Source organism: Pteropus medius, unplaced genomic scaffold (genome assembly GCF_902729225.1).
Source record: "Pteropus medius unplaced genomic scaffold, Ma_sr-lr_union100, whole genome shotgun sequence".
Lineage (NCBI taxonomy): Eukaryota > Metazoa > Chordata > Mammalia > Chiroptera > Pteropodidae > Pteropus > Pteropus medius.
Genome location: NW_024349798.1, coordinates 6,520,687 through 6,529,100, shown reverse-complemented (window position 1 = coordinate 6,529,100; position 8,414 = coordinate 6,520,687). Strand labels below are relative to the sequence as shown.

Here is an 8,414-nt window from a genome sequence, read left to right as displayed (position 1 = left end):
GGGGGGTGTCACCTGCTGCAATACTTTCTGGCACCTGCCACCCTGTGCTCGAGCCTCGCTGTGAGGAACCGGTGGGTGCAGGGTCGATTGAGTACGGCGGGGTGAGGGGTGGCACAGGCCGAGGCACCTAGGTCTGAGCTGCGGTTGGGCGGCGTTCGACCTCCTCCTGGCTGCAAGATTTTTCAGGGGCGTGGCCCTTCCCCCACCAGCCCCGAAACTGGCATCGTCTCTGAGCCCCGGGTTCCCAGGGCGGCGGAAGGGAATGGCATGTCTTGATGTGTTTGCTATGAGAGAGCAGCCCACGTCCGTTTTGATAAGCCTAATGTATTCACTTAATAACCGGTTTAGGGGAGCCTCGTGGAGATGCTGAGATGGAAGGAGGGGGCAGGACTTCGGCCCCTGCCTGTCTTCTCTCTAGGGAAAATGGGGTGGGACTCCTATTTAGGAATACCTTTACCAAATTTCTCCCCACAGGGGTTTCAGGTAGGCGGGGGAGGAGGGGACTCAGAATTGCACAGCCCATCTATCTGGGTATCCACCCTAAGGTGTCCTCGCTGTGAGCCCCTCCCTCGCCCCTGAGCAGCTCTTGACTCCCTCCCAGGCCCCAGGTAAAGACGAGAAGACTCTGGACAGGGCTCCCACCACGCCCGTGTGGTCCAGCCCAGGCAGACCTGTCCGACAGGTGCTTGGGGCCTGGGTGCTGGTGAAGGGCATATGGGCACTCCATTCCCTTGAGTTCCAGCCCTTTCAAAAATTCCACTGCCGGGTGACCCCCTGCCCCCACCTCTCCTTTGGGCTGTTTCAAGCTCAGAGGCATTTCTGCCCCTTCCCTCAGGGGCTCTCCACCCCCCTCCCCAGCTTCCCTGGTCTTTCACAATCCCAGAGATGGGGCAGGGCCCTGCACGCTGTTCCTCTATGGCTGGGTCCAGCTGGCTCTCAAACCCAGCTGCTGGGGTCTCGTCCAGTCCCTGAGCTGTTCTCTCTGGGGCATTGCACAATTGCATGCTCTATGCCAATCACAGAGGACTGTACTGTTCTCCCCCCACCAAGACTTGGGCCCCTTAGTCCTTTACACAGGCACACACCCACACACCCACACACCAGGAGATGGGCCAGGCCTCGCCCTGCATCCAGTCCCCCAAGGCCTGGGCTTGGACCTAACAAAAGGTTATAATGAACCCAGACAAGCTGAGAGGGACTCAGCTTTCCTGGCAGAGGACAGAAAGGGTTCCCATCCTTTATAGCTGCAGGGACTCCAAGGGCTTCGGGTTACAAGGGAATAGTGTCCTGCCCCTCTCCATACTCTTGGTCCAAGGCAGCCACCCTCTGCCCTTGGCTGACTGATTGATCTGATTGATCCCAGATCTCAGCTTAGAGGTGACTTCCTCCAGGAAGCCTTCCTGGTTTTTCTCTCCAGGATGTCATGAGAGACCCTTCCTTTGACCTCCCATAGCCTCACATAGTCACAGCCCTGAGTAGGTGCCAGGCGCTTCCCTTTGTGGCCTCATCTGCCCCTTCCCCTTTGTAGGGCCAAGTTCATGGACCAGACTGTGTGGGGTGAGGGACAGGTTGGGGACAGGGTCTTTCTCTATTATCTCAAGAATCTTTTGAGTGTTACCCAGTACTTAGCCTTGAACTTGAAGCTCTAAGATGTCACACGTCGTGGGGCAATGATCCCCAAGTTATTTTTCATCCTAAGTTTCTAAGGGTCTTCTCCATTGTCTGGGGGAAGGTGTGTTTGCCAGAGAGATTCAGCATGGCGTGCTGGGAAGGAGCTCAGGCCCTGGGTCAGAATGCCTTGTTTCTGATCCTGGCTCTCTCACATCTGCCGTGGGTAAGTCAGGGAATCTCAGCCTCAGTTTCCTCATCTGCAAAGCAGGGGTGGTTGTAATATCCCCTCCATAGGGTTGCTGAGAGGAGCAAATATGACAACAGAGAGACTGCCCCTAGCACGTAGGAGGTACCCAGACAGAGGGTCAGCATCACTGCCCCAGTTGAGGGGACCTAGGAGTTGTGATCTTCACACCCAGGCAGTCACAGCTTTGGGCTGCACAAATGTGAATTAGTGAACAGAGCACTCCACAGAGAAAATCACCCCTCCCTGTTTGTCAGCTTTTAGCAGCTGAAACTGGAGAGGGCCTGGACAGGGTGTGAACCTCGCTGCTCCCGTCGCCCTGGTTCCTAATGACAGGTGTTGGAGCTGATGTTCACACCTGAGTTAATGACAGGGTCAGGCCTGATAGTGCAGGTCACTGAAGACAGCATCCGGCCAAGTGGGGAGGGTCAGGAGGGGACCGACTTCCACCCTCCTGCTCTGTGACTAAAAGCACAGCCCCAGCCAGCCTTTCCTTCTTGGCTGTGCTTCCTGGGGTGAGCTGGTTGGCCTCTCTGTGCCTCTGTCTTCTCACCTGTAGAATGGGCACAAGCATAGTACCTGCCTGGTGATATGGTTGGTATGAGGATTAAATGAAATAAAGCAGGAAAGGGTTAAGAATTATAGGAAGCCTCAATCCATGGCAGTTATAACGAATATAACTATCGAGCGAATGCAGATAAGGCACCTACTATGTGCCTGACCTGGATGCCAATGGACAGGTTATACACCGCACAACTCCAGGGGTGCCATGGGGGGGATGGGGTAGATGTGGAGGACAATCTCCCTGCACTTGATGGAGTTATGCTTAATCACGTCTCGCGGGCAGAGGGAACCAGGCAGAGGCAGCTGTCCCCAGCAGGACATAGAACTGGATGGATGTCTCCAGCCCAGTGGCTCTGGTGCTTCCTATCTGGTCTGAAGTGAGAGCTGTCAGGGCGGAGACCTGAGAAATCAGGGAGGACTTTCCTGGGAAAATATCCAACCTGTCTTGAGGAAGAGGTGGGTGTTTAAGATCTAGCTTTGGAGTTAGACTAAATTCTGCCTGTTTGATTTTGGCAGGGAAATTTGGCCTCACTGAGGCTAATCTTTGCTATCTGTAAAATAGGACTAATCTTTCTCTTCCACCCAGACCTGGGTCCCAGTGAGCACCCAGCAGCCTGGTCTGGCCTCCCAACCTCACCTGGGTAGAGCACTATAAGAATAGCCTAGTCATGATGCGGGGAGCTGGCATAGGAGGCAAGCCCAAGGCTTTGGAGGTGGTAAAAGGGCCACGTGCCCTCCTGGAAGCCAGCTAGGGTACCCCGAGCCTCTTGGTAGTTATGAGCACAGAGTTTGATGTAGCCAGGTGTGAGTTTAAGCCCCATCTCTGCCTCTCCTGAGCTGTGTGGGCAGGTCATTTAACATCTCAGTCTCAGTTTCCTCATCTGTGAAATGGGAGCGATGATAGCAACCCCCCAACTGGCGAGGTCGCTGGTTGGATCAAGAGAGAAAATGTACATGATGATCCCAGCCCCAGACCTGGCTCACAGTGAATGCCCAGTGAACCATAGCAGCCAATGTCTGTAATCACACACTGCTAAGCCCAGGCAGCTGGTCTCCTTCCAGCTGTGGAGGCTGCAGCCTGGGTAGGGCATGGAGTCAGCTGACTCTCACCCATCCATCCCAACATTCACATGGATCCCCTCAGGCAGATAGGTGGAGAGACAGACACACGTGCACACATTTATCAGTGACAGCTGGAAAGCCTGAAAGATTTGACAGCGAGGCTTTCCCTGTCAGCAAAGCCCACCTCCAGCCACACGGGTGATTGGACTTCAGCGATCTGCATAGCCATTTCTCAAGCACCTACTGTGTGCCTGGCACAGCCATGGATGTTACAGCATCTCATTCGGGCACCATGGTGGTGTCACTTATTTCACAGAGAGTAACACTGAGGCCAAGAGTAAAGACACTCGCCTTGGGCTCCCAGCTCACAAATGGCTGATCCTGGGGGCCCAGGGGCTCCTGAGGAGGGAAAGTAGGTCTCCGTACCAGGACCTGTGGCTAGTGGCAGCTGTCTCGGGACTGCCCTGGGCCAGATAGTGGAGTCATTGGCTTTTGCATTCTCTGATTCTGCCCCAGAAACCGTTCCCAGCCTCTTTTCTCTCTGGCTTTGCCCTCACTTGCCTAGTCTTTCTCTTGGCAGAGGGAACGAAACCTGATGAATTAGATTCAGAACAGAACCAGCCGAACCTATAAGGATGACTGCTAAAGGTGGCATTTCAGGCATCGTCAGGGGCAGTCATCTGGGGACAGGGAGTTTGAGGAGAGAGGCTAAACTCAATGCACACCTAAGAAGGGGGAGGGACATCAGGAGGGTCCTGGGGGCTGGGGAAAAAGCTACCTTTGAGAGCATTTCCAAGGTTCCTTGTCAAGGGAGGAGGACCCAGGATTCCCACGTGTCACCACAGCCTGCCACCATCCCAGGCGGCCTGCCCTGGCCTGCTACAGCCTGTTTTGGGAGTGGGAAGAGGGAAATAGCTTCTGGTCTTTGTTCTTTCTGCTTTTGGTTCGTCTTCTGTGTTACAACCTCCTGAGCCTGGGGAGAGAGGCCCCTGGTACCCCTTGCTGTCTGCAGGTCGAGCCTTGTCCTTCCCCCACTTCTCCCTGCCTCTAGAGCTAGCAGCCCATGCTGGGCCATCAGCCCAGCCTCTCTTGCCTGGGCATTGCAGTAGCCTCTTCACAGTTCCTGCTTCCACCCCAACACCCCAGTTCTTGCCCCATGGCAGCCAGGGAGCTCTTTGCAAAATGAAAATCTCATTCTGTCTCGCTGCCGCTTTAAGCCCCGCCCCAGGCTTCCCTTTGCTGCTGTCCTGCACGACACGGAGGCAGGCCGTTCATCCTCACCTTTCCACACTGCATCCAGCCACTTGGCCTTTGCCCACACTGTTCCTCTGCCTGGAATGCTCTTCCCACAGCTCCTGGCTTGCTTCCTCTTCCTCTTCCGTGGTTCACCACTGCTCCTCAAGGAAGCACTCCCTCACTTCTCTGCTGGAGCAGACCCACCTCCTCTGTTGTCTCCCCATCTTCTTTGTGGCTCTTATCTCAGCAGCCATTGGATTCGGCAGTGTGTGGTGGCCAGATGGGGGTGAATACCTATCTTCCCAAGAGACTGGCTTGCGTGGCCCATGGGCTGAGTGAATGAATGAGAGTGATCCGTGGGGACTACGGCCAAGACTCTCTCCCTCCTTCAACATCTCACAGCGACAAACGCACCGGACACACACCCTGACCAAGAAGGTGGAGCTGGGTTTTTATCTGTAGACAGGAATGTGAGGGCCAGAGCAGAGAGTGCCCACTGCCCCCATCCGGTCCCCTTCCATGAGCTCAGTAAATAGATGGCAACAGTGATAAGCTGAGGTAGTGGAGGCGAAGCGGCCCTGAGCCAGCCTGGCGGGCTTCTGGAGGAGGGGGCATCTAGGACCAGAAGAGAAAGCACCGAGGAGCATGAGACGGTGAGGTGTGCATCCATGTGCATAAACCTGAAAAGGCAATTCCATATAATGTTTCTGGACACGGACATGGGTATGTTTTGAAAGTATAAAACAGGCTTAGGAAGAAACCAGCAGCTCCAGAATTACACTACCCCTGAAGAAGGGGCTAAGGGATAATGGACGATTTTATTTTTAAACAAAATCTGAAGGATATATGGCAACGTGGCAACAACAGCTAGATAGTGGCGGTAGGAGTCTCTTCAGGATTTTTCTGCACGTTTGAGTTAGGTCATGCATTTCAAGTGTTTTAAAGTGAGGGGTGGGATGGACAAGGAAAGCTGACAGCTGGAATAGCATGGGAGGCACAGCCGGTGTCCTGCATCTCAGCGTCAGGTCAATAGGAAAAGAAAGGATCTAGGGGAAGAAGAGGAGGTGGCCTCAGGAGGGGAAGGTACACAAAGGCCTGGGATGCAAGAGTGGAGGGTAAACAGGAAGGTTTTGGATGGGGAGACAAATAGAAATGCTGGGTGTGTGGGAGGGTAACATATAAGAGGCTCTAAGGTTGAGTCCTAGCTGGGAACAACCACCCTAAATTATAATTGTTTTCTTTTTTACATAATATTTCCCTCATCCCTCTTCCAGGTGAGGCTCAGAGTTTCAGTAACGCGTTCGAGACTCTCGCATGCTCTGCCCTGAGCATTTTGAGATGGTAGCAGGCAGGCCAGCTTGTGGAGTGCCCCACCTATCCACCAATCAGCCCTTTCCTGGGCAGAGGGGTTTTGTCTTGTGATTCTAAATGCACATGAGGCCGTTGGCTGGCTGGCAGCCCCACCCACTCACTGCCTGCTGACCCTGGAAGACTGCGAGCTGCAGGAAACAGTTGCAAGAAACAGTCGGGTGCAGAATTCTTTGTTGCCCCAGCTTCCTGGGCTCAGATTTCAGACTCATACCTTTTAAGGTTTTCTCCATCCAAGATGTGGGGACTTTTTGGTTTCAGTTGAAGGATGAGGAAGGATTCTAAGTCTGCGCCACCTGGGTCCTGTGGCTCCAGAAAAGGAGCTTGACTCTTCCCAACTACAAAACGGGCACCCAAACCCCCATGTTACTGAGGGTGGAAGCTGAGGCGTATGGGCAGGGACGGGGGGCAAGGTGGGCAGAGTAGGAAGAGCCTGGGTTTGGGAGCTGAGAACCCGTCTTCCAAGCCCAGCTGTGCTGCTCGTCAGCTGTGCCATGGCCACATTCCTGCCTCTCTCTGGTTTTTGCTCCTTATTGCTGGAGTGTAGGCTTCATTTTGTGTGCCGCGTGGTTGCTCCCAACCTTCCCACCCCCCCACCCCCGCCCCAGAATGGTGCCTGGCCCATAGCAGGTGCTCTGCAAAGTGGCGGAAGGTCTGTTTTGAATCTGTGAATTGGAGCATGTGGGATTGTGGAGAGGACTGGAGATGACATGTGTAAATCATCACACATGTAGTGGGCGCTTAATAAATGATGCCAGGGTCTTAAACCCGGAATACTGTCCTGTCACCCAGAGATGCCGAGTTCAGCTTGAGCCCCGTTTAAATCTTGCAGAAATCTCCCAGACACACCCTGATATTATCCAAAACGGCTTGAATGTCTGTGTGTGTCTGTAACAGGAGCCCAAAAGCACACGCCTGACATGGGCCCAGAGGTGGGGCGGCCTTCTCTAGGTGGAAACAGATTAGGCCATGAATGGGAGCCATAGTTACTACACCAACAACCCTCAGCTTAGGATCTACTTCCCCAGGACTCACAGCTGGGCGTGGAGGAATTTACTGCCTAATTACCATAGAAGTTTCTGGTAGGGAGAGTATCAGTCAATTGACCAATCAACCTGGTATTTATTAGGTGCTTCCTGTGTACTGCTTTCTTTCAAGACTTCCTTCCCGCAGAGATCTAGGATTCTTCCTCCCTGTGCTTCCCCAAGTCCCATAACACATTGCTGTGGCTGGTTTCCTGGTTCCCAGCCCTGGCTAAACATTAGAATCATCTGAGGAGCTTTAAAAGCATTGGCCAGGCCCTGCTGAAGACCAGTTAAGTCAGAATCTCTGGGGCAGGGCCCAGACCTCAGTCTTTTGATGTGCAGCGAGGGGTGCGAACCACATATTTCTCCCCGCGGCCTCGCCCCATCTTGTCTTAGAGTTACGTGCGCCTTGTTTTCCCCGTTCAGCCACAGTTGCCCAGTCTGTCTCACTCTGTTCTTTTATTCTGAACCTTTCCATATCATTCTGTTTCAGGTATGTGTCTTGTAAAATGGCCTAGAGCTGACTTTTGTTTTATTTTTATATTCTCATCTGAGAGTCTTTATCTTGTAACAGGCGAGTTTAACTCATTCACGTTTATTACTATGACTGATGCGTTCGGACCTATTGTCTTGTATTTCCTACTTATTACGCTTTCTCTTTGTTTCTTTTGCGCTCTTTTCCTGCATTTTAGTGGATTGAGCTATATCTTCACAAATAAAATTAGGATGTAAGGGCTGAATGGGCAGAGCAGGTGGAAATACTCTGACCCAGGTGATCCGAATCTTTGTAATTATAGTTGTGGGGTGCTTTTCTTAATCCTGCCTATTAGGCTATAAACCTTTGGACAGTAAGGACTTACTCATCTTTTGGAGGAGCCTTTCTGTAGCCCTTAATTCCAGGCCTTGCATAGACTCGAGGCTCAATAAATAGGTTTAAATTGAACAGACTTTTATAACACGTCTTCAGTAACTCCGTCCGCGGGGGCTTGGTAATAGAGAAGGGCCTGTGCCCAGGGCCTGTAAGGGGGGCGGAGATATGACAGGGAGTTGGGGGGTGGGGATATTCAGCAGTAATTGAATATCTGAAAATACTGACTAGAGAACCAGCTGGAGTGGCAGCGGTCACCAGCACAGACACTGGCTAACCCCGTGGCCCCGGGCAAGTTGCCCCTTCTCCCCGGCTCCGTTTCTTCACAGTGGGTGTGATGATAGTACCGACCTCAGCATCAGCACTGACCTCAGCGCGTTGTTCTGAGGATGGAAGTTGAACACGTGTCAAGATCTAGGTAGGGGGCGGCCTAAGG

General features: G+C 53.1%; 1 protein-coding gene across 2 annotated transcripts in view; it reads left to right on the top strand.

Annotated features, from left to right (window-relative positions):
* Positions 1 to 8,414, top strand: part of PPL (periplakin) — a 43,166-nt gene that overhangs the window by 975 nt on the left and 33,777 nt on the right. The gene's annotated exons all lie outside the window — the stretch shown is intronic.